Source organism: Somniosus microcephalus, unplaced genomic scaffold, assembly GCF_052327205.1.
Source record: "Somniosus microcephalus isolate GS21.2 unplaced genomic scaffold, FLI_Smic_1.0 unresolved_chr4, whole genome shotgun sequence".
In the NCBI taxonomy this organism is placed as follows: domain Eukaryota; kingdom Metazoa; phylum Chordata; class Chondrichthyes; order Squaliformes; family Somniosidae; genus Somniosus; species Somniosus microcephalus.
The window spans coordinates 45,846,152-45,870,435 of record NW_028225182.1 but is presented as its reverse complement, the minus strand read 5'-3'; the positions used below and the strand labels follow the sequence as shown (position 1 = coordinate 45,870,435).

Here is a 24,284-nt window from a genome sequence, read left to right as displayed (position 1 = left end):
GAGACGGTTCCACAGTGTAGCAGTTATCACGTTTGCGGAATCATTTTGTTGGAACTTGCTCCTTCTGCTTGTCCAGGGGCGAGATTGCTCTCCTGTGTGAGGAAATAACAACTAAGAACAAAAGAATTAGGAGCTGGAATAGCCCATATATTGTGTAAAATGAGATATGGGTAACAGTTAACAGTTAACATGCAAAGCACAAAACCTGCTGACAAGGGTGGTGCTGTTGCTGTTTGGCGAACCGACCTCTACCTAGCGGAAGCTGTACGCCAACTCTCCAACACCTCATCCTACCTCCGCCTGGACCATGACCCCACTACCGAATATCAAGTCACCATTTGCAAGACTGTCACTGACCTCGTATGAGAAGAGATTGAGTAAACTAGGCCTGCAATCTCTTGAATTCGGAAGAATGAGAGGGGATCTCATTAAGCATGCAAAATTATTACAGGGTTTGATCGGTTGGATGCTGGGAAAATGTTTCCCTTGGCTGGGGCGTCTAGAACCAGGGGCCACAGCCTCAGGATAAAGGTTAGGCCATTCAGGACTGAGAGGAGAAGAAATTTCTTCACACAGAGGGTGGTGAATCTTTGGAATTCTCTACCCCAGAGGGCTGTGGAGGCTCAGTCATTGGGTATGTTCAAAACAGAAGTCGGTAGATTTCTGACTGGTAAGGGCTTCAAGGGATATGGCGATAGGGCCGGTGAATGGAATTGAGGCAGGAGATCAGCCATGATCTCATAGAATCCCCTACACTTGCTTAAAAATCTGTCCCATTACCTCTTTTTACCAGTTCTGACGAAAGGTTATCGACCTGAAACGTTAACTCTGTTTCTCTCTTCGCAGAAGCTGCCTGACCTGCTGAGTATCTCCAGCATTTTCTGTTTCAATTCAGATTTCCAGCATCTGCAGTATTTCCTCAGTTCGCATTTCTTTCATTGTGCAAAACAAGGTTATCGCTCAATTGATGACGCTTTGAAAGCAACATAAAAGTTTAACCAAATAAATACCGCCCAACGTGGGGCTCGAACCCACGACCCTGAGAGTAAGAGTCTCATGCTCTACCGACTGAGCTAGCCGGGCCTGTTAGAACTGTATTTCATTGTCGCTGATTGCGGTCAGGTACCTGGTGGCTCCGGCCCGGTCACAACAGCATGTCTGAGCCGCGTTTCTGCAAGCTGCGAAACAAGTTCTCCAGAAGCCCAAGGCGTATAAGGAACTCAAGCAGCAAAATCCCTTTCATTAACCACAGGGGTTCAGGCAATTTTCTGATCGCAAAGCGCTTTAGTCTTTGTCAATATCTCTTGTCTATTTCCCGGAGATTCCCGATTCTGTCTTTCTCTCTGGCTCTGTTTATTGTGTCTGTGGCCACCTGCGGGTTGATTTTGAAGGAATACCTGTGTTTGTGTCTGCTTGTTACGTTAAACAAATGAGGGCATCAGGCGCTTCTGTGCATGACAATGAGGAATCAGGAGAAGGCAGGAGGAATGAAACAGTGTTTGTGGAACGTGTGCATATAAAAAAAGCGCGGGTTAAGCAGAGGTTTCTGTAGTGTAGCGGTTATCACGTTTGCCTCACACGCGAAAAGTCCCCGGGTCGAGCCCGGGCGGAAGCTTTATTTTTCTGTGAAATAAATTTAACAGGTTTCTTGTGTCAGAAGCAACGAACAATTTAAAGCAGACTCCTAAAATACACGGTGCGTAAATTCTTATAGGGTATAAATCTTCGTCAATGAATAAACTTTCACAAATTATTAAAGTTAACTTACTCAACTTTCGACTGTCCCTTACTGTGAGCATTTCTTTCATTCTGCAAAACAACGCTTTCGGTTAATGAATGTTGATTAAAACAATTAAACCACTAAACTACCAGAACACACATTAAAGAGTTGATCACAATTGCTGATATTTCTTATCTTTTTTCTGGTGTTTTTTCAGCTCTTGGTCCTTTTCAGCTCCTGACTGCGGATATTCTTCTGATTAAACGTGAACAAACTGAAATATCTCGCAGCCCCGGCCTCGGTTAGTACCAATAGATCTAAGCCGCATTTCAGGCCTGAAAACAAACCCATTAATTATTCGCTTTTCTCCAGCTCCAGAGCTCAGATTGTTACTGCCCATCCCTGGAGCTGCAAGATACCAGGGATCCGGGACAAACCTCCCCATACACCGAGCACAAGCTCAGGAAAACCCCGGGGGAGATGATATCCCGGTCACTGAGCCTTCAACAGCATTGAACAAGCACCCGGACGGAAACGTTCTTCATGTGGAAGTGATGAGATGCAAAAATTAACTCAACAAGTCAGGATGGCCGAGCGGTCTAAGGCGCTGCGTTCAGGTCGCAGTCTCCTCTGGAGGCGTGGGTTCGAATCCCACTTCTGACAGTCTTTACTTTGAATTACCAAGCGGAACTCATTTATTTTCACACCACTGTCAAGCACTTTGGGACATCCCTTAAAAGTGGGATTCAGCAGTTCACCTGCTCCATTCACGTATGAAACATAGAAGATAGGAGCAGGAGTAGGCCATTCGGCCCGTCGAGCCTGCTCCGCCATTTAATGAGATCATGGCTGATCATCCACATTCAGTACCCTGTCCCTGCTTTCTCCCCATATCCCGTTATCTCTTTAGCCTTAAGAAATATATCTAACTCCTTCTTGAATATATTTAATGAATTGGCCTCAACTGCCTTCTGTGGTACAGAATTCAACAGGTTCACCACTCTCTGGGTGAAGAAATTCCTCCTCATCTCAGCCCTAAGCGGCTTACCCCTTATCCTTAGACTGTGACCGCTGGTTCTGGATTCCCGCACCATCGGGATCATTCTTCCTGCATCTAGTGTGTCTAGTCCTGTTAGAATTTTGTAAGTTTCAATGAGATCCCCTCTCGTTCTTCTAAACTCCAGCGAATATAAGCCAAATCATCTCAATCTGTCTTCATACGTCATTCCTGCCATCCCATGTATCAGTCTGGTGAATCTTCGCTGCACTCCCTCCATGGCAAGAACATCCTTCCTCAGATAAGGTGACCAAAGCTGCACACAATACTCAAGGTATGGTCTCACCAAGGCCTTGTACAACTGCAGCAAGACATCCTTGCTCCTGTCCTCGAAACCTCTCACTATAAAGGCCAACATTTGCCTTCTTAACCACCTGCTGCACCTGCATGCTTACCTTCAGCGATTGGAGTACACGGACACCCAGGTCTCATTGCAGTTCCCCTTTTCCCAATCTATTGACATTCTGATAATAAGCTGTCTTCCTGTTTTTGACACCAAAGTTGATAACCTCACATTTATCCACATTACACTGCATCTGCCATGCTTCTGCTAAATCACCTAACCTGTCCATATCATACTGGAGTTTCTCTGCATCCTCCTCACAGCACACATGCCCACCTAGCTTTGTGTCGTCTGCAAACTTGGAGTTATTATATCAATTTCAACCTTCTAGATCATTAATATATATTGTGAGTAGCTGGGGTCCTAGCACTTATCCCTGCCTACCCCACGAGTAACTGCCTGCCACTTGGAAAAATACCCGTTTAGACATACTCTTTGCTTCCTGTCTGCCAACCAGTTCTCTATCCAAGTCAGTACCTTACCCCCGATCCCATGTGCTTTAACTTTGCACACCAATCTCTTATGTGCGACCTTATCGAAAGCCTTCTGAAAGTCCAAATACACCACATCCACTGGTTCTCCCTTATCTATTCTACCAGTTACAGCCTCAAAAAATTTTAACATTTCCATCTGACCTGGTACTGAAAGTGGAGACGGTTCCACAGTGTAGCTGTTATCACGTTTGCGGAACCATTTGGTTGGAACTTGCTCCTTCTGCTTGTCCAGGGGCGAGATTGCTCTCCTGTGTGAGGAAATAACAACTAAGAACAAACGAATTAGGAGCTGGAGTAGCCCATATATTGTGTAAAATGAGATATGGGTAACAGTTAACATGCAAAGCACAAAACCTGCTGACAAGGGTGGTGCTGTTGCTGTTTGGTGAACCGACCGCTACCTAGCAGAAGCTGTACGCCAACTCTCCAACACCTCCTCCTACCTCCACCTGGACCATGACCCCACTACCGAATATCAAGTCACCATTTGCAAGACTGTCACTGACCTCGTATGAGAAGAGATTGAGTAAACTAGGACTGCAGTCTCTTGAATTCGGAAGAATGAGAGGGGATCTCATTAAGCATGCTAAATTATTACAGGGTTTGATCGGTTGGATGCTGGGAGAATGTTTCCCTTGGCTGGGAAGTCTAGAACCAGGGGCCGCAGCCTCAGGATAAAGGTTAGGCCATTCAGGACTGAGAGGAGAAGAAATTTCTTCACACAGAGGGTGGTGAATCTTTGGAATTCTCCACCCCAGAGGGCTGTGGAGGCTCAGTCATTGCGTATGTTCAAAACAGAAGTCGGTAGATTTCTGACTGGTAAGGGCATCAAGAGATATGGCAATAGGGCCGGTGAATGGAATTGAGGCAGGAGATCAGCCATGATCTCATAGAATCCCCTACAGTTGCTTAAAAATCTGTTCCATTACCTCTTTTTTCCAGTTCTGACGAAAGGTTATCGACCTGAAACGTTAACTCTGTTTCTCTCTTCGCAGAAGCTGCCTGACCTGCTGAGTATCTCCAGCATTTTCTGTTTCAATTCAGATTTCCAGCTTCTGCAGTATTTTCTCAGTTCGCATTTCTTTCATTGTGCAAAACAAGGTTATCGCTCAATTAATGACGCTTTGAAAGCAACATAAAAGTTTAACAAAATAAATACCGCCCAACGTGGGAGCTCGAACCCACGACCCTGAGATTAGGAGTCTCATGTTCTACCGACTGAGCTAGCCGCGCCTGTTGAAACTGCATTTCATTGTCGCTGATTGCAGTCAGGTACCTGGTGGCTCCGGCCCGGTCACAACAGCATGTTTGAGCCGCATTTCTGCAAACTACGAAACAAGTTCTCCAGAAGCCCAAGGCGTATAAGGAACTCAAGCAGCAATAATCCCTTTCATTAACCAGAGGGGTTCAGGCAATTTTCTGATCGCAAAACGCTTTAGTCCTTGTCAATATATCTTGTCTATTTCCCGGAGATTCCCGATTCTGTCTTTCTCTCTGGCTCTGTTTATTGTGTCTGTGGCCACCTGCGGGTTGATTTTGAAGGAATACCTGTGTTTGTGTCTGCTTGTTACGTTAAACAAATGAGGGCATGAGGCGCCTCTGTGCATGACACTGAGGAATCAGGAGAAGGCAGGAGGAATGAAACAGTGTTTGTGGAACGTGTGTATATAAAAACAACGCGTTTTCGATTGTAGGACCTCGTGGCGCAACGGTAGCGCGTCTGACTCCAGATCAGAAGGCTGCGTGTTCAAATCACGTCGGGGTCACTGCTTTTCCGGGTAATTCCAGAATTATTGTTTTCTTTGCCGTTTCACAATAACCAGACACTTGCTCCAAACACTGTCTCACTCTTTCCCCAGTGTCAGGGAGAGAAGCGCCACAATTCCTCATTTATTTAATGTGACAAAACACAAGCACAGGTATTCGCTCAAAATCAACCTGCAGGTGGTCACACAGAATAAACAGAGCCAGAGAGACAGGCAGAATCGGGAAACACCGGCAAATAGACGAGAGATATTGACAAGGTGAGAAAGCGCTTTGCGATCAGAAAATTGCCTGAATCCCTGTGGTTAATGAAAGGGCTTTTGAAGCTTGATTTCCTTACACACCTTGGAATTCAGGTGAACCTGGTTCATGGGTTGCAGAACAAGTTAAACGTCTGGGTTAAACCAGAGGGAAGGAAATTCGACAGTTTAATGAGTTTGAAAGGAACATTTTTGACTTGTGCAGTTCGGTCAGAGAAATGCCAGTGAAAGGAAATCATTGCAGAAAGAGCGATTCTGTAGTGTCCCTTCTGTCTGAACAGTGCTTTCTCGATACTCAATTCAGCAGAGGTTTCCGTAGTGTAGCGGTTATCACGTTCGCCTCACACGCGAAAGGTCCCCGGTTCGAGCCCGGGCGGAAACATTATCTTTCTGTGAAATAAATTTAACAGGTTTCTTGTGTCAGAAGCAACGAACAATTTAAAGCAGACTCCTAAAATACACAGTGCGTAAATTCTGTTGGGTTTTAAATCTTCGTCAATGAATAAACTTTCACAAATTATTAAAGTTAAATTACTCAACTTTCGACTGTCCCTTACTGTGAGCATTTATTTCATTCTGCAAAACAACGCTTTCGGTTAATGAATGTTGATTAAAACAATTAAACCACTAAACTACCAGAACACACATTAAAGAATTGATCACAATTGCTGATATTTCTTATCTTTTTTCTGGTGTTTTTTCAGCTCTTGGTCCTTTTCAGCTCCTGACTGCGGATATTCCTCTGATTAAACGTGAACAAACTGAAATATCTCGCAGCCCCGGCCTCGGTTAATACCAACAGATCTAAGCCGCATTTCAGGCCCGAAAACAAACCCATTAATTATTCGCTTCTCCCCAGCTCCAGAGCTCAGATTGATACTGCCCATCCCTGGAGCTGCAAGATAATAGGGACCCGGGACAAACCTCCCCATACACCGAGCACAAGCTCAGGAAAACCCCGGGGGAGATGATATCCCGGTCACTGAGCCTTCAACAGCATTGAACAAGCACCCGGACGGAAACGTTCTTCATGTGGTAAGTGATGAGATGCAGAAATTAATGGAGCAAGTCAGGATGGCCGAGCGGTCTAAGGCGCTGCGTTCAGGTCGCAGTCTCCTCTGGAGGCTGTGGGTTCGAATCCCACTTCTGACAGTCTTTACTTTGAATTACCAAGCGGAACTCATTTATTTTCACACCACCGTCAAGCACTTTGGGACATCCCTTAAAAGTGGGATTCAGCAGTTCACCTGCTCCATTCACATAGAAACATAGAAGATAGGAGCAGGAGTAGGCCATTCGGCCCGTCGAGCCTGCTCCGCCATTTAATGAGATCATGGCTGATCATCCACATTCAGTACCCTGTCCCTGCTTTCTCCCCATATCCCGTTATCTCTTTAGCCTTAAGAAATATATCTAACTCCTTCTTGAATATATTTAATGAATTGGCCTCAACTGCCTTCTGTGGTACAGAATTCAACAGGTTCACCACTCTCTGGGTGAAGAAATTCCTCCTCATCTCAGCCCTAAGCGGCTTACCCCTTATCCTTAGACTGTGACTGCTGGTTCTGGATTCCCGCACCATCGGGATCATTCTTCCTGCATCTAGTGTGTCTAGTCCTGTTAGAATTTTGTAAGTTTCAATGAGATCCCCTCTCGTTCTTCTAAACTCTAGCGAATATAAGCCAAATCATCTCAATCTGTCTTCATACGTCATTCCTGCCATCCCATGTATCAGTCTGGTGAATCTTCGCTGCACTCCCTCCATGGCAAGAACATCCTTCCTCAGATAAGGTGACCAAAGCTGCACACAATACTCAAGTTATGGTCTCACCAAGGCCTTGTACAACTGCAGCAAGACATCCTTGCTCCTGTACTCGAAACCTCTCACTATAAAGGCCAACATTTGCCTTCTTAACCACCTGCTGCACCTGCATGCTTACCTTCAGCGATTGGTGTACACGGACACCCAGGTCTCATTGCAGTTCCCCTTTTCCCAATCTATTGACATTCTGATAATAAGCTGTCTTCCTGTTTTTGCCACCAAAGTTGATAACCTCACATTTATCCACATTATACTGCATCTGCCATGCTTCTGCTAAATCACCTAACCTGTCCATATCATACTGGAGTTTCTCTGCATCCTCCTCACAGCACACATGCCCACCCAGCTTTGTGTCGTCTGCAAACTTGGAGTTATTATATCTAGTTCAACCTTCTAGATCATTAATTTATATTGTGAATAGCTGGGGTCCTAGCACTTATCCCTGCCCTACACCACGAGTAACTGCCTGCCACTTGGAAAAATACCCGTTTAGACATACTCTTTGCTTCCTGTCTGCCAACCAGTTCTCTATCCAAGTCAGTACCTTACCCCCGATCCCATGTGCTTTAACTTTGCACACCAATCTCTTATGTGGGACCTTATCGAAAGCCTTCTGAAAGTCCAAATACACCACATCCACTGGTTCTCCCTTATCTATTCTACCAGTTACATCCTCAAAAAATTTTAACATTTCCATCTGACCTGGTACTGAAAGTGGAGACGGTTCCACAGTGTAGCTGTTATCACGTTTGCGGAACCATTTGGTTGGAACTTGCTCCTTCTGCTTGTCCAGGGGCGAGATTGCTCTCCTGTGTGAGGAAATAACAACTAAGAACACACGAATTAGGAGCTGGAGTAGCCCATATATTGTGTAAAATGAGATATGGGTAACAGTTAACAGTTAACATGCAAAGCACAAAACCTGCTGACAAGGGTGGTGCTGTTGCTGTTTGGTGAACCGACCGCTACCTAGCAGAAGCTGTACGCCAAATCTCCAACACCTCATCCTATCTCCATCTGGACCATGACCCCACTACCGAATATCAAGCCACCATTTGCAAGACTGTCACTGACCTCGTATGAGAAGAGATTGAGTAAACTAGGACTGCAGTCTCTTGAATTCGGAAGAATGAGAGGGGATCTCATTAAGCATGCAAAATTATTACAGGGTTTGATCGGTTGGATGCTGGGAGAATGTTTCCCTTGGCTGGGAAGTCTAGAACCAGGGGCCACAGCCTCAGGATAAAGGTTAGGCCATTCAGGACTGAGAGGAGAAGACATTTCTTCACACAGAGGGTGGTGAATCTTTGGAATTCTCTACCCCAGAGGGCTGTGGAGGCTCAGTCATTGCGTATGTTCAAAACAGAAGTCGGTAGATTTCTGACTGGTAAGGGCATCAAGAGATATGGCAATAGGGCCGGTGAATGGAATTGAGGCAGGAAATCAGCCATGATCTCATAGAATCCCCTACAGTTGCTTAAAAATCTGTTCCATTACCTCTTTTTTCCAGTTCTGACGAAAGGTTATCGACCTGAAACGTTAACTCTGTTTCTCTCTTCGCAGAAGCTGCCTGACCTGCTGAGTATCTCCAGCATTTTCTGTTTCAATTCAGATTTCCAGCTTCTGCAGTATTTTCTCAGTTCGCATTTCTTTCATTGTGCAAAACAAGGTTATCGCTCAATTAATGACGCTTTGAAAGCAACATAAAAGTTTAACAAAATAAATACCGCCCAACGTGGGAGCTCGAACCCACGACCCTGAGATGAAAAGTCTCATGTTCGACCGACTGAGCTAGCCGCGCCTGTTGAAACTGCATTTCATTGTCGCTGATTGCAGTCAGGTACCTGGTGGCTCTGGCCCGGTCACAACAGCATGTTTGAGCCGCATTTCTGCAAACTACGAAACAAGTTCTCCAGAAGCCCAAGGCGTATAAGGAACTCAAGCAGCAATAATCCCTTTCATTAACCACAGGGGTTCAGGCAATTTTCTGATCGCAAAACGCTTTAGTCCTTGTCAATATATCTTGTCTATTTCCCGGAGATTCCCGATTCTGTCTTTCTCTCTGGCTCTGTTTATTGTGTCTGTGGCCACCTGCGGGTTGATTTTGAAGGAATACCTGTGTTTGTGTCTGCTTGTTACGTTAAACAAATGAGGGCATGAGGCGCCTCTGTGCATGACACTGAGGAATCAGGAGAAGGCAGGAGGAATGAAACAGTGTTTGTGGAACGTGTGTATATAAAAACAGCGCGGTTTCGATTGTAGGACCTCGTGGCGCAACGGTAGCGCGTCTGACTCCAGATCAGAAGGCTGCGTGTTCAAATCACGTCGGGGTCACTGTTTTTCCGGGTAATTCCAGAATTATTGTTTTCTTTGCCGTTTCACAATAACCAGACACTTGCTCCAAAGACTGTCACACTCTTTGCCCAGTGTCAGGGAGAGAAGCGCCACAATTCCTCATTTATTTAATGTGACAAAACACAAGCACAGGTATTCGCTCAAAATCAACCTGCAGGTGGTCACACAGAATAAACAGAGCCAGAGAGACAGGCAGAATCGGGAAACACCGGCAAATAGACGAGAGATATTGACAAGGTGAGAAAGCGCTTTGCGATCAGAAAATTGCCTGAATCCCTGTGGTTAATGAAAGGGCTTTTGAAGCTTGATTTCCTTACACACCTTGGAATTCAGGTGAACCTGGTTCATGGTTTGCAGAACAAGTTAAACGCCTGGGTTAAACCAGAGGGAAGGAAATTCGACAGTTTAATGAGTTTGAAAGGAACATTTTTGACTTGTGCAGTTCGGTCAGAGAAATGCCAGTGAAAGGAAATCATTGCAGAAAGAGCGATTCTGTAGTGTCCCTTCTGTCTGAACAGTGCTTTCTCGATGCTCAATTCAGCAGAGGTTTCCGTAGTGTAGCGGTTATCACGTTCGCTTTACACGCGAAAGGTCCCCGGTTCGAGCCCGGGCGGAAACATTATTTTTCTGTGAAATAAATTTAACAGGTTTCTTGTGTCAGAAGCAACGAACAATTTAAAGCAGACTCCTAAAATACACAGTGCGTAAATTCTGATAGGGTATAAATCTTCGTCAATGAATAAACTTTCACAAATTATTAAAGTTAAATTACTCAACTTTCGACTGTCCCTTACTGTGAGCATTTATTTCATTCTGCAAAACAACGCTTTCGGTTAATGAATGTTGATGAAAACAATTAAACCACTAAACTACCAGAACACACATTAAAGAATTGATCACAATTGCTGATATTTCTTATCTTTTTTCTGGTGGTTTTTTCAGCTCTTGGTCCTTTTCAGCTCCTGACTGCGGATATTCCTCTGATTAAACGTGAACAAACTGAAATATCTCGCAGCCCCGGCCTCGGTTAATACCAACAGATCTAAGCCGCATTTCAGGCCCGAAAACAAACCCATTAATTATTCGCTTCTCCCCAGCTCCAGAGCTCAGATTGATACTGCCCATCCCTGGAGCTGCAAGATAATAGGGACCCGGGACAAACCTCCCCATACACCGAGCACAAGCTCAGGAAAACCCCGGGGGAGATGATATCCCGGTCACTGAGCCTTCAACAGCATTGAACAAGCACCCGGACGGAAACGTTCTTCATGTGGAAGTGATGAGATGCAGAAATTAACGGAGCAAGTCAGGATGGCCGAGCGGTCTAAGGCGCTGCGTTCAGGTCGCAGTCTCCTCTGGAGGCGTGGGTTCGAATCCCACTTCTGACAGTCTTTACTTTGAATTACCAAGCGGAACTCATTTATTTTCACACCACTGTCAAGCACTTTGGGACATCCCTTAAAAGTGGGATTCAGCAGTTCACCTGCTCCATTCACATAGAAACATAGAAGATAGGAGCAGGAGTAGGCCATTCGGCCCCTCGAGCCTGCTCCGCCATTTAATGAGATCATGGCTGATCATCCACATTCAGTACCCTGTCCCTGCTTTCTCCCCATATCCCGTTATCTCTTTAGCCTTAAGAAATATATCTAACTCCTTCTTGAATATATTTAATGAATTGGCCTCAACTGCCCTCTGTGGTACAGAATTCAACAGGTTCACCACTCTCTGGGTGAAGACATTCCTCCTCATCTCAGCCCTAAGTGGCTTACCCCTTATCCTTAGACTGTGACCGCTGGTTCTGGATTCCCGCACCATCGGGATCATTCTTCCTGCATCTAGTGTGTCTAGTCCTGTTAGAATTTTGTAAGTTTCAATGAGATCCCCTCTCGTTCTTCTAAACTCTAGCGAATATAAGCCAAATCATCTCAATCTGTCTTCATACGTCATTCCTGCCATCCCATGTATCAGTCTGCTGAATCTTCGCTGCACTCCCTCCATGGCAAGAACATCCTTCCTCAGATAAGGTGACCAAAGCTGCACACAATACTCAAGGTATGGTCTCACCAAGGCCTTGTACAACTGCAGCAAGACATCCTTGCTCCTGTACTCGAAACCTCTCACTATAAAGGCCAACATTTGCCTTCTTAACCACCTGCTGCACCTGCATGCTTACCTTCAGCGATTGGTGTACACGGACACCCAGGTCTCATTGCAGTTCCCCTTTTCCCAATCTATTGACATTCTGATAATAAGCTGTCTTCCTGTTTTTGCCACCAAAGTTGATAACCTCACATTTATCCACATTATACTGCATCTGCCATGCTTCTGCTAAATCACCTAACCTGTCCATATCATACTGGAGTTTCTCTGCATCCTCCTCACAGCACACATGCCCACCCAGCTTTGTGTCGTCTGCAAACTTGGAGTTATTATATCTAGTTCAACCTTCTAGATCATTAATTTATATTGTGAGTAGCTGGGGTCCTAGCACTTATCCCTGCCCTACACCACGAGTAACTGCCTGCCACTTGGAAAAATACCCGTTTAGACATACTCTTTGCTTCCTGTCTGCCAACCAGTTCTCTATCCAAGTCAGTACCTTACCCCCGATCCCATGTGCTTTAACTTTGCACACCAATCTCTTATGTGGGACCTTATCGAAAGCCTTCTGAAAGTCCAAATACACCACATCCACTGGTTCTCCCTTATCTATTGTACCAGTTACATCCTCAAAAAATTTTAACATTTCCATCTGACCTGGTACTGAAAGTGGAGACGGTTCCACAGTGTAGCTGTTATCACGTTTGCGGAACCATTTGGTTGGAACTTGCTCCTTCTGCTTGTCCAGGGGCGAGATTGCTCTCCTGTGTGAGGAAATAACAACTAAGAACACACGAATTAGGAGCTGGAGTAGCCCATATATTGTGTAAAATGAGATATGGGTAACAGTTAACAGTTAACATGCAAAGCACAAAACCTGCTGACAAGGGTGGTGCTGTTGCTGTTTGGTGAACCGACCGCTACCTAGCAGAAGCTGTACGACAAATCTCCAACACCTCCTCCTATCTCCATCTGGACCATGACCCCACTACCGAATATCAAGCCACCATTTGCAAGACTGTCACTGACCTCGTATGAGAAGAGATTGAGTAAACTAGGACTGCAGTCTCTTGAATTCGGAAGAATGAGAGGGGATCTCATTAAGCATGCAAAATTATTACAGGGTTTGATCGGTTGGATGCTGGGAGAATGTTTCCCTTGGCTGGGAAGTCTAGAACCAGGGGCCACAGCCTCAGGATAAAGGTTAGGCCATTCAGGACTGAGAGGAGAAGACATTTCTTCACACAGAGGGTGGTGAATCTTTGGAATTCTCTACCCCAGAGGGCTGTGGAGGCTCAGTCATTGCGTATGTTCAAAACAGAAGTCGGTAGATTTCTGACTGGTAAGGGCATCAAGAGATATGGCAATAGGGCCGGTGAATGGAATTGAGGCAGGAAATCAGCCATGATCTCATAGAATCCCCTACAGTTGCTTAAAAATCTGTTCCATTACCTCTTTTTTCCAGTTCTGACGAAAGGTTATCGACCTGAAACGTTAACTCTGTTTCTCTCTTCGCAGAAGCTGCCTGACCTGCTGAGTATCTCCAGCATTTTCTGTTTCAATTCAGATTTCCAGCTTCTGCAGTATTTTCTCAGTTCGCATTTCTTTCATTGTGCAAAACAAGGTTATCGCTCAATTAATGACGCTTTGAAAGCAACATAAAAGTTTAACAAAATAAATACCGCCCAACGTGGGAGCTCGAACCCACGACCCTGAGATGAAAAGTCTCATGTTCCACCGACTGAGCTAGCCGCGCCTGTTGAAACTGCATTTCATTGTCGCTGATTGCAGTCAGGTACCTGGTGGCTCTGGCCCGGTCACAACAGCATGTTTGAGCCGCATTTCTGCAAACTACGAAACAAGTTCTCCAGAAGCCCAAGGCGTATAAGGAACTCAAGCAGCAATAATCCCTTTCATTAACCACAGGGGTTCAGGCAATTTTCTGATCGCAAAACGCTTTAGTCCTTGTCAATATATCTTGTCTATTTCCCGGAGATTCCCGATTCTGTCTTTCTCTCTGGCTCTGTTTATTGTGTCTGTGGCCACCTGCGGGTTGATTTTGAAGGAATACCTGTGTTTGTGTCTGCTTGTTACGTTAAACAAATGAGGGCATCAGGCGCCTCTGTGCATGACACTGAGGAATCAGGAGAAGGCAGGAGGAATGAAACAGTGTTTGTGGAACGTGTGTATATAAAAACAGCGCGGTTTCGATTGTAGGACCTCGTGGCGCAACGGTAGCGCGTCTGACTCCAGATCAGAAGGCTGCGTGTTCAAATCACGTCGGGGTCACTGTTTTTCCGGGTAATTCCAGAATTATTGTTTTCTTTGCCGTTTCACAATAACCAGACACTTGCTCCAAAGACTGTCACACTCTTTGCCCAGTGTCAGGGAGAGAAGCGCCACAATTCCTCATTTATTTAATGTGACAAAACACAAGCACAGGTATTCGCTCAAAATCAACCTGCAGGTGGTCACACAGAATAAACAGAGCCAGAGAGACAGGCAGAATCGGGAAACACCGGCAAATAGACGAGAGATATTGACAAGGTGAGAAAGCGCTTTGCGATCAGAAAATTGCCTGAATCCCTGTGGTTAATGAAAGGGCTTTTGAAGCTTGATTTCCTTACACACCTTGGAATTCAGGTGAACCTGGTTCATGGTTTGCAGAACAAGTTAAACGCCTGGGTTAAACCAGAGGGAAGGAAATTCGACAGTTTAATGAGTTTGAAAGGAACATTTTTGACTTGTGCAGTTCGGTCAGAGAAATGCCAGTGAAAGGAAATCATTGCAGAAAGAGCGATTCTGTAGTGTCCCTTCTGTCTGAACAGTGCTTTCTCGATGCTCAATTCAGCAGAGGTTTCCGTAGTGTAGCGGTTATCACGTTCGCTTTACACGCGAAAGGTCCCCGGTTCGAGCCCGGGCGGAAACATTATTTTTCTGTGAAATAAATTTAACAGGTTTCTTGTGTCAGAAGCAACGAACAATTTAAAGCAGACTCCTAAAATACACAGTGTGTAAATTCTGATAGGGTATAAATCTTCGTCAATGAATAAACTTTCACAAATTATTAAAGTTAAATTATTCAACTTTCGACTGTCCCTTACTGTGAGCATTTATTTCATTCTGCAAAACAACGCTTTCGGTTAATGAATGTTGATGAAAACAATTAAACCACTAAACTACCAGAACACACATTAAAGAATTGATCACAATTGCTGATATTTCTTATCTTTTTTCTGGTGGTTTTTTCAGCTCTTGGTCCTTTTCAGCTCCTGACTGCGGATGTTCCTCTGATTAAACGTGAACAAACTGAAATATCTCGCAGCCCCGGCCTCGGTTAATACCAACAGATCTAAGCCGCATTTCAGGCCCGAAAACAAACCCATTAATTATTCGCTTCTCCCCAGCTCCAGAGCTCAGATTGATACTGCCCATCCCTGGAGCTGCAAGATAATAGGGACCCGGGACAAACCTCCCCATACACCGAGCACAAGCTCAGGAAAACCCCGGGGGAGATGATATCCCGGTCACTGAGCCTTCAACAGCATTGAACAAGCACCCGGACGGAAACGTTCTTCATGTGGAAGTGATGAGATGCAGAAATTAACGGAGCAAGTCAGGATGGCCGAGCGGTCTAAGGCGCTGCGTTCAGGTCGCAGTCTCCTCTGGAGGCGTGGGTACGAATCCCACTTCTGACAGTCTTTACTTTGAATTACCAAGCGGAACTCATTTATTTTCACACCACTGTCAAGCACTTTGGGACATCCCTTAAAAGTGGGATTCAGCAGTTCACCTGCTCCATTCACATAGAAACATAGAAGATTGGAGCAGGAGTAGGCCATTCGGCCCCTCGAGCCTGCTCCGCCATTTAATGAGATCATGGCTGATCATCCACATTCAGTACCCTGTCCCTGCTTTCTCCCCATATCCCGTTATCTCTTTAGCCTTAAGAAATATATCTAACTCCTTCTTGAATATATTTAATGAATTGGCCTCAACTGCCTTCTGTGGTACAGAATTCAACAGGTTCACCACTCTCTGGGTGAAGAAATTCCTCCTCATCTCAGCCCTAAGTGGCTTACCCCTTATCCTTAGACTGTGACCGCTGGTTCTGGATTCCCGCACCATCGGGATCATTCTTCCTGCATCTAGTGTGTCTAGTCCTGTTAGAATTTTGTAAGTTTCAATGAGATCCCCTCTCGTTCTTCTAAACTCTAGCGAATATAAGCCAAATCATCTCAATCTGTCTTCATACGTCATTCCTGCCATCCCATGTATCAGTCTGGTGAATCTTCGCTGCACTCCCTCCATGGCAAGAACATCCTTCCTCAGATAAGGTGACCAAAGCTGCACACAATACTCAAGGTATGGTCTCACCAAGGCCTTGTACAACTGCAGCAAGACATCCTTGCTCCTGTACTCGAAACCTCTCACTATAAAGGCCGACATTTGCCTTCTTAACCACCTGCTGCACCTGCATGCTTACCTTCAGCGATTGGTGTACACGGACACCCAGGCCTCATTGCAGTTCCCCTTTTCCCAATCTATTGACATTCTGATAATAAGCTGTCTTCCTGTTTTTGCCACCAAAGTTGATAACCTCACATTTATCCACATTATACTGCATCTGCCATGCTTCTGCTAAATCACCTAACCTGTCCATATCATACTGGAGTTTCTCTGCATCCTCCTCACAGCACACATGCCCACCCAGCTTTGTGTCGTCTGCAAACTTGGAGTTATTATATCAAGTTCAACCTTCTAGATCATTAATATATATTGTGAGTAGCTGGGGTCCTAGCACTTATCCCTGCCCTACCCCACGAGTAACTGCCTGCCACTTGGAAAAATACCCGTTTAGACATACTCTTTGCTTCCTGTCTGCCAACCAGTTCTCTATCCAAGTCAGTACCTTACCCCCGATCCCATGTGCTTTAACTTTGCACACCAATCTCTTATGTGGGACCTTATCGACAGCCTTCTGAAAATCCAAATACACCACATCCACTGGTTCTCCCTTATCTATTGTACCAGTTACATCCTCAAAAAATTTTAACATTTCCATCTGACCTGGTACTGAAAGTGGAGACGGTTCCACAGTGTAGCTGTTATCACGTTTGCGGAACCATTTGGTTGGAACTTGCTCCTTCTGCTTGTCCAGAGGCGAGATTGCTCTCCTGTGTGAGGAAATAACAACTAAGAACAAACGAATTAGGAGCTGGAGTAGCCCATATATTGTGTAAAATGAGATATGGGTAACAGTTAACAGTTAACATGCAAAGCACAAAACCTGCTGACAAGGGTGGTGCTGTTGCTGTTTGGTGAACCGACCGCTACCTAGCAGAAGCTGTACGCCAACTCTCCAACACCTCCTCCGACCTCCACCTGGACCATGACCCCACTACCGAATATCAAGTCACCATTTGCAAGACTGTCACTGACCTCGTATGAGAAGAGATTGAGTAAACTCGGACTGCAGTCTCTTGAATTCGGAAGAATGAGAGGGGATCTCATTAAGCATGCAAAATTATTACAGGGTTTGATCGGTTGGATGCTGGGAGAATGTTTCCCTTGGCTGGGAAGTCTAGAACCAGGGGCCACAGCCTCAGGGTAAAGGTTAGGCCATTCAGGACTGAGAGGAGAAGAAATTTCTTCACACAGAGGGTGGTGAATCTTTGGAATTCTCTACCCCAGAGGGCTGTGGAGGCTCAGTCATTGCGTATGTTCAAAACAGAAGTCGGTAGATTTCTGACTGGTAAGGGCATCAAGAGATATGGCAATAGGGCCGGTGAATGGAATTGAGGCAGGAGATCAGCCATGATCTCATAGAATCCCCTACAGTTGCTTAAAAATCTGTTCCATTACCTCTTTTTTCCAGTTCTGACGAAAGGTTATCGACCTGAAACGTTAACTCTGTTTCTCTCTTCGCAGAAGCTGCCTGACCTGCTGAGTATCTCCAGCATTTTCTGTTTCAATTCAGATTTCCAGCTTCTGCAGTATTTTCTCAGTTCGCATTTATTTCATTGTGCAAAACAAGGTTATCGCTCAATTAATGACGCGTTGAAAGCAACATAAAAGTTTAACAAAATAAATACCGCTCAACGTGGGAGCTCGAACCCACGACCCTGAGATTAAAAGTCTCATGTTCGACCGACTGAGCTAGCCGCGCCTGTTAAAACTGCATTTCATTGTCGCTGATTGCAGTCAGGTACCTGGTGGCACCGGCCCGGTCACAACAGCATGTTTGAGCCGCATTTCTGCAAACTACGAAACAAGTTCTCCAGAAGCCCAAGGCGTATAAGGAACTCAAGCAGCAATAATCCCTTTCATTAACCACAGGGGTTCAGGCAATTTTCTGATCGCAAAACGCTTTAGTCCTTGTCAATATATCTTGTCTATTTCCCAGAGATTCCCGATTCTGTCTTTCTCTCTGGCTCTGTTTATTGTGTCTGTGGCCACCTGCGGGTTGATTTTGAAGGAATACCTGTGTTTGTGTCTGCTTGTTACGTTAAACAAATGAGGGCATCAGGCGCCTCTGTGCATGACACTGAGGAATCAGGAGAAGGCAGGAGGAATGAAACAGTGTTTGTGGAACGTGTGTATATAAAAACAGCGCGGTTTCGATTGTAGGACCTCGTGGCGCAACGGTAGCGCGTCTGACTCTAGATCAGAAGGCTGCGTGTTCAAATCACGTCGGGGTCACTGTTTTTCCGGGTAATTCCAGAATTATTGTTTTCTTTGCCGTTTCACAATAACCAGACACTTGCTCCAAAGACTGTCACACTCTTTGCCCAGTGTCAGGGAGAGAAGCGCCACAATTCCTCATTTATTTAATGTGACAAAACACAAGCACAGGTATTCGCTCAAAATCAACCTGCAGGTGGTCACACAGAATAAACAGAGCCAGAGAGACAGGCAGAATCGGGAAACACCGGCAAATAGACGAGAGATATTGACAAGGTGAGAAAGCGCTTTGCGATCAGAAAATTGCCTGAATCCCTGTGGTTAATGAAAGGGCTTTTGAAGCTTGATTTCCTTACACACCTTGGAATTCAGGTGAACCTGGTTCATGGTTTGCAGAACAAGTTAAACGCCTGGGTTAAACCAGAGGGAAGGAAATTCGACAGTTTAATGAGTTTGAAAGGAACATTTTTGACTTGTGCAGTTCGGTCAGAGAAATGCCAGTGAAAGGAAATCATTGCAGAAAGAGCGATTCTGTAGTGTCCCTTCTGTCTGAACAGTGCTTTCTCGATGCTCAATTCAGCAGAGATTTCCGTAGTGTAGCGGTTATCACGATCGCCTCACACGCGAAAGGTCCCCGGTTCGAGCCCGGGCGGAAACATTATTTTTCTGTGAAATAAATTTAACAGGTTTCTTGTGTCAGAAGCAACGAACAATTTAAAGCAGACTCCTAAAATACACAGTGCGTAAATTCTGATAGGGTATAAATCTTCGTCAATGAATAAACTTTCACAAATTATTAAAGTTAAATTACTCAACTTTCGACTGTCCCTTACTGTGAGCATTTATTTCATTCTGCAAAACAACGCTTTCGGTTAATGAATGTTGATTAAAACAATTAAACCACTAAACTACCAGAACACACATTAAAGAGTTGATCACAATTGCTGATATTTCTTATCTTTTTTCTGGTGTTTTTTCAGCTCTTGGTCCTTTTCAGCTCCTGATTGCGGATATTCCTCTGATTAAACGTGAACAAACTGAAATATCTCGCAGCCCCGGCCTCGGTTAATACCAACAGATCTAAGCCGCATTTCAGGCCCGAAAACAAACCCATTAATTATTCGCTTCTCCCCAGCTCCAGAGCTCAGATTGATACTGCCCATCCCTGGAGCTGCAAGATAATAGGGACCCGGGACAAACCTCCCCATACACCGAGCACAAGCTCAGGAAAACCCCGGGGGAGATGATATCCCGGTCACTGAGCCTTCAACAGCATTGAACAAGCACCCGGACGGAAACGTTCTTCATGTGGAAGTGATGAGATGCAGAAATTAACGGAGCAAGTCAGGATGGCCGAGCGGTCTAAGGCGCTGCGTTCAGGTCGCAGTCTCCTCTGGAGGCGTGGGTTCGAATCCCACTTCTGACAGTCTTTACTTTGAATTACCAAGCAGAACTCATTTATTTTCACACCACTGTCAAGCACTTTGGGACATCCCTTAAAAGTGGGATTCAGCAGTTCACCTGCTCCATTCACATAGAAACATAGAAGATTGGAGCAGGAGTAGGCCATTCGGCCCCTCGAGCCTGCTCCGCCATTTAATGAGATCATGGCTGATCATCCACATTCAGTACCCTGTCCCTGCTTTCTCCCCATATCCCGTTATCTCTTTAGCCTTAAGAAATATATCTAACTCCTTCTTGAATATATTTAATGAATTGGCCTCAACTGCCTTCTGTGGTACAGAATTCAACAGGTTCACCACTCTCTGGGTGAAGAAATTCCTCCTCATCTCAGCCCTAAGTGGCTTACCCCTTATCCTTAGACTGTGACCGCTGGTTCTGGATTCCCGCACCATCGGGATCATTCTTCCTGCATCTAGTGTGTCTAGTCCTGTTAGAATTTTGTAAGTTTCAATGAGATCCCCTCTCGTTCTTCTAAACTCTAGCGAATATAAGCCAAATCATCTCAATCTGTCTTCATACGTCATTCCTGCCATCCCATGTATCAGTCTGGTGAATCTTCGCTGCACTCCCTCCATGGCAAGAACATCCTTCCTCAGATAAGGTGACCAAAGCTGCACACAATACTCAAGGTATGGTCTCACCAAGGCCTTGTACAACTGCAGCAAGACATCCTTGCTCCTGTACTCGAAACCTCTCACTATAAAGGCCGACATTTGCCTTCTTAACCACCTGCTGCACCTGCATGCTTACCTTCAGCGATTGGTGTACACGGACACCCAGGCCTCATTGCAGTTCCCCTTTTCCCAATCTATTGACATTCTGATAATAAGCTGTCTTCCTGTTTTTGCCACCAAAGTTGATAACCTCACATTTATCCACATTATACTGCATCTGCCATGCTTCTGCTAAATCACCTAACCTGTCCATATCATACTGGAGTTTCTCTGCATCCTCCTCACAGCACACATGCCCACCCAGCTTTGTGTCGTCTGCAAACTTGGAGTTATTATATCAAGTTCAACCTTCTAGATCATTAATATATATTGTGAGTAGCTGGGGTCCTAGCACTTATCCCTGCCCTACCCCACGAGTAACTGCCTGCCACTTGGAAAAATACCCGTTTAGACATACTCTTTGCTTCCTGTCTGCCAACCAGTTCTCTATCCAAGTCAGTACCTTACCCCCGATCCCATGTGCTTTAACTTTGCACACCAATCTCTTATGTGGGACCTTATCGACAGCCTTCTGAAAATCCAAATACACCACATCCACTGGTTCTCCCTTATCTATTGTACCAGTTACATCCTCAAAAAATTTTAACATTTCCATCTGACCTGGTACTGAAAGTGGAGACGGTTCCACAGTGTAGCTGTTATCACGTTTGCGGAACCATTTGGTTGGAACTTGCTCCTTCTGCTTGTCCAGAGGCGAGATTGCTCTCCTGTGTGAGGAAATAACAACTAAGAACAAACGAATTAGGAGCTGGAGTAGCCCATATATTGTGTAAAATGAGATATGGGTAACAGTTAACAGTTAACATGCAAAGCACAAAACCTGCTGACAAGGGTGGTGCTGTTGCTGTTTGGTGAACCGACCGCTACCTAGCAGAAGCTGTACGCCAACTCTCCAACACCTCCTCCGACCTCCACCTGGACCATGACCCCACTACCGAATATCAAGTCACCATTTGCAAGACTGTCACTGACCTCGTATGAGAAGAGATTGAGTAAACTCGGACTGCAGTCTCTTGAATTCGGAAGAATGAGAGGGGATCTCATTAAGCATGCAAAATTATTACAGGGTTTGATCGGTTGGATGCTGGGAGAATGTTTCCCTTGGCTGGGAAGTCTAGAACCAGGGGCCACAGCCTCAGGGTAAAGGTTAGGCCATTCAGGACTGAGAGGAGAAGAAATTTCTTCACACAGAGGGTGGTGAATCTTTGGAATTCTCTACCCCAGAGGGCTGTGGAGGCTCAGTCATTGCGTATGTTCAAAACAGAAGTCGGTAGATTTCTGACTGGTAAGGGCATCAAGAGATATGGCAATAGGGCCGGTGAATGGAATTGAGGCAGGAGATCAGCCATGATCTCATAGAATCCCCTACAGTTGCTTAAAAATCTGTTCCATTACCTCTTTTTTCCAGTTCTGACGAAAGGTTATCGACCTGAAACGTTAACTCTGTTTCTCTCTTCGCAGAAGCTGCCTGACCTGCTGAGTATCTCCAGCATTTTCTGTTTCAATTCAGATTTCCAGCTTCTGCAGTATTTTCTCAGTTCGCATTTATTTCATTGTGCAAAACAAGGTTATCGCTCAATTAATGACGCGTTGAAAGCAACATAAAAGTTTAACAAAATAAATACCGCTCAACGTGGGAGCTCGAACCCACGACCCTGAGATTAAAAGTCTCATGTTCGACCGACTGAGCTAGCCGCGCCTGTTAAAACTGCATTTCATTGTCGCTGATTGCAGTCAGGTACCTGGTGGCACCGGCCCGGTCACAACAGCATGTTTGAGCCGCATTTCTGCAAACTACGAAACAAGTTCTCCAGAAGCCCAAGGCGTATAAGGAACTCAAGCAGCAATAATCCCTTTCATTAACCACAGGGGTTCAGGCAATTTTCTGATCGCAAAACGCTTTAGTCCTTGTCAATATATCTTGTCTATTTCCCAGAGATTCCCGATTCTGTCTTTCTCTCTGGCTCTGTTTATTGTGTCTGTGGCCACCTGCGGGTTGATTTTGAAGGAATACCTGTGTTTGTGTCTGCTTGTTACGTTAAACAAATGAGGGCATCAGGCGCCTCTGTGCATGACACTGAGGAATCAGGAGAAGGCAGGAGGAATGAAACAGTGTTTGTGGAACGTGTGTATATAAAAACAGCGCGGTTTCGATTGTAGGACCTCGTGGCGCAACGGTAGCGCGTCTGACTCTAGATCAGAAGGCTGCGTGTTCAAATCACGTCGGGGTCACTGTTTTTCCGGGTAATTCCAGAATTATTGTTTTCTTTGCCGTTTCACAATAACCAGACACTTGCTCCAAAGACTGTCACACTCTTTGCCCAGTGTCAGGGAGAGAAGCGCCACAATTCCTCATTTATTTAATGTGACAAAACACAAGCACAGGTATTCGCTCAAAATCAACCTGCAGGTGGTCACACAGAATAAACAGAGCCAGAGAGACAGGCAGAATCGGGAAACACCGGCAAATAGACGAGAGATATTGACAAGGTGAGAAAGCGCTTTGCGATCAGAAAATTGCCTGAATCCCTGTGGTTAATGAAAGGGCTTTTGAAGCTTGATTTCCTTACACACCTTGGAATTCAGGTGAACCTGGTTCATGGTTTGCAGAACAAGTTAAACGCCTGGGTTAAACCAGAGGGAAGGAAATTCGACAGTTTAATGAGTTTGAAAGGAACATTTTTGACTTGTGCAGTTCGGTCAGAGAAATGCCAGTGAAAGGAAATCATTGCAGAAAGAGCGATTCTGTAGTGTCCCTTCTGTCTGAACAGTGCTTTCTCGATGCTCAATTCAGCAGAGATTTCCGTAGTGTAGCGGTTATCACGATCGCCTCACACGCGAAAGGTCCCCGGTTCGAGCCCGGGCGGAAACATTATTTTTCTGTGAAATAAATTTAACAGGTTTCTTGTGTCAGAAGCAACGAACAATTTAAAGCAGACTCCTAAAATACACAGTGCGTAAATTCTGATAGGGTATAAATCTTCGTCAATGAATAAACTTTCACAAATTATTAAAGTTAAATTACTCAACTTTCGACTGTCCCTTACTGTGAGCATTTATTTCATTCTGCAAAACAACGCTTTCGGTTAATGAATGTTGATTAAAACAATTAAACCACTAAACTACCAGAACACACATTAAAGAGTTGATCACAATTGCTGATATTTCTTATCTTTTTTCTGGTGTTTTTTCAGCTCTTGGTCCTTTTCAGCTCCTGATTGCGGATATTCCTCTGATTAAACGTGAACAAACTGAAATATCTCGCAGCCCCGGCCTCGGTTAATACCAACAGATCTAAGCCGCATTTCAGGCCCGAAAACAAACCCATTAATTATTCGCTTCTCCCCAGCTCCAGAGCTCAGATTGATACTGCCCATCCCTGGAGCTGCAAGATAATAGGGACCCGGGACAAACCTCCCCATACACCGAGCACAAGCTCAGGAAAACCCCGGGGGAGATGATATCCCGGTCACTGAGCCTTCAA

At 45.1% G+C, this 24,284-nt stretch overlaps 15 non-coding genes across 15 annotated transcripts; 13 read left to right on the top strand and 2 right to left on the bottom strand.

Moving 5' to 3' along the window:
• Positions 1-1,010: 1,010 nt before the first annotated feature.
• trnak-cuu (transfer RNA lysine (anticodon CUU)) lies at positions 1,011-1,083 on the bottom strand. Its single transcript has one exon. It is a non-coding gene; the product is annotated as a tRNA-Lys (tRNA).
• A 1,217-nt stretch (positions 1,084-2,300) lies between these two features.
• On the top strand, positions 2,301-2,383 carry trnal-cag (transfer RNA leucine (anticodon CAG)). Its single transcript has one exon. It is a non-coding gene; the product is annotated as a tRNA-Leu (tRNA).
• A 2,390-nt stretch (positions 2,384-4,773) lies between these two features.
• Positions 4,774-4,847, bottom strand: trnar-ccu (transfer RNA arginine (anticodon CCU)). The gene has a single exon. It is a non-coding gene; the product is annotated as a tRNA-Arg (tRNA).
• Positions 4,848-5,308: 461 nt separating this feature from the next.
• Positions 5,309-5,380, top strand: trnaw-cca (transfer RNA tryptophan (anticodon CCA)). The gene has a single exon. It is a non-coding gene; the product is annotated as a tRNA-Trp (tRNA).
• Positions 5,381-5,947: 567 nt separating this feature from the next.
• On the top strand, positions 5,948-6,020 carry trnav-cac (transfer RNA valine (anticodon CAC)). Its single transcript has one exon. It is a non-coding gene; the product is annotated as a tRNA-Val (tRNA).
• Positions 6,021-6,706: 686 nt separating this feature from the next.
• On the top strand, positions 6,707-6,790 carry trnal-cag (transfer RNA leucine (anticodon CAG)). The gene has a single exon. It is a non-coding gene; the product is annotated as a tRNA-Leu (tRNA).
• A 2,932-nt stretch (positions 6,791-9,722) lies between these two features.
• Positions 9,723-9,794, top strand: trnaw-cca (transfer RNA tryptophan (anticodon CCA)). Its single transcript has one exon. It is a non-coding gene; the product is annotated as a tRNA-Trp (tRNA).
• A 567-nt stretch (positions 9,795-10,361) lies between these two features.
• trnav-uac (transfer RNA valine (anticodon UAC)) lies at positions 10,362-10,434 on the top strand. Its single transcript has one exon. It is a non-coding gene; the product is annotated as a tRNA-Val (tRNA).
• Positions 10,435-11,120: 686 nt separating this feature from the next.
• On the top strand, positions 11,121-11,203 carry trnal-cag (transfer RNA leucine (anticodon CAG)). Its single transcript has one exon. It is a non-coding gene; the product is annotated as a tRNA-Leu (tRNA).
• Positions 11,204-14,135: 2,932 nt separating this feature from the next.
• trnaw-cca (transfer RNA tryptophan (anticodon CCA)) lies at positions 14,136-14,207 on the top strand. The gene has a single exon. It is a non-coding gene; the product is annotated as a tRNA-Trp (tRNA).
• Positions 14,208-14,774: 567 nt separating this feature from the next.
• Positions 14,775-14,847, top strand: trnav-uac (transfer RNA valine (anticodon UAC)). Its single transcript has one exon. It is a non-coding gene; the product is annotated as a tRNA-Val (tRNA).
• Positions 14,848-15,533: 686 nt separating this feature from the next.
• Positions 15,534-15,616, top strand: trnal-cag (transfer RNA leucine (anticodon CAG)). The gene has a single exon. It is a non-coding gene; the product is annotated as a tRNA-Leu (tRNA).
• Positions 15,617-19,187: 3,571 nt separating this feature from the next.
• trnav-cac (transfer RNA valine (anticodon CAC)) lies at positions 19,188-19,260 on the top strand. Its single transcript has one exon. It is a non-coding gene; the product is annotated as a tRNA-Val (tRNA).
• A 685-nt stretch (positions 19,261-19,945) lies between these two features.
• On the top strand, positions 19,946-20,028 carry trnal-cag (transfer RNA leucine (anticodon CAG)). Its single transcript has one exon. It is a non-coding gene; the product is annotated as a tRNA-Leu (tRNA).
• A 3,571-nt stretch (positions 20,029-23,599) lies between these two features.
• Positions 23,600-23,672, top strand: trnav-cac (transfer RNA valine (anticodon CAC)). Its single transcript has one exon. It is a non-coding gene; the product is annotated as a tRNA-Val (tRNA).
• The last annotated feature ends 612 nt before the right edge of the window (positions 23,673-24,284 follow it).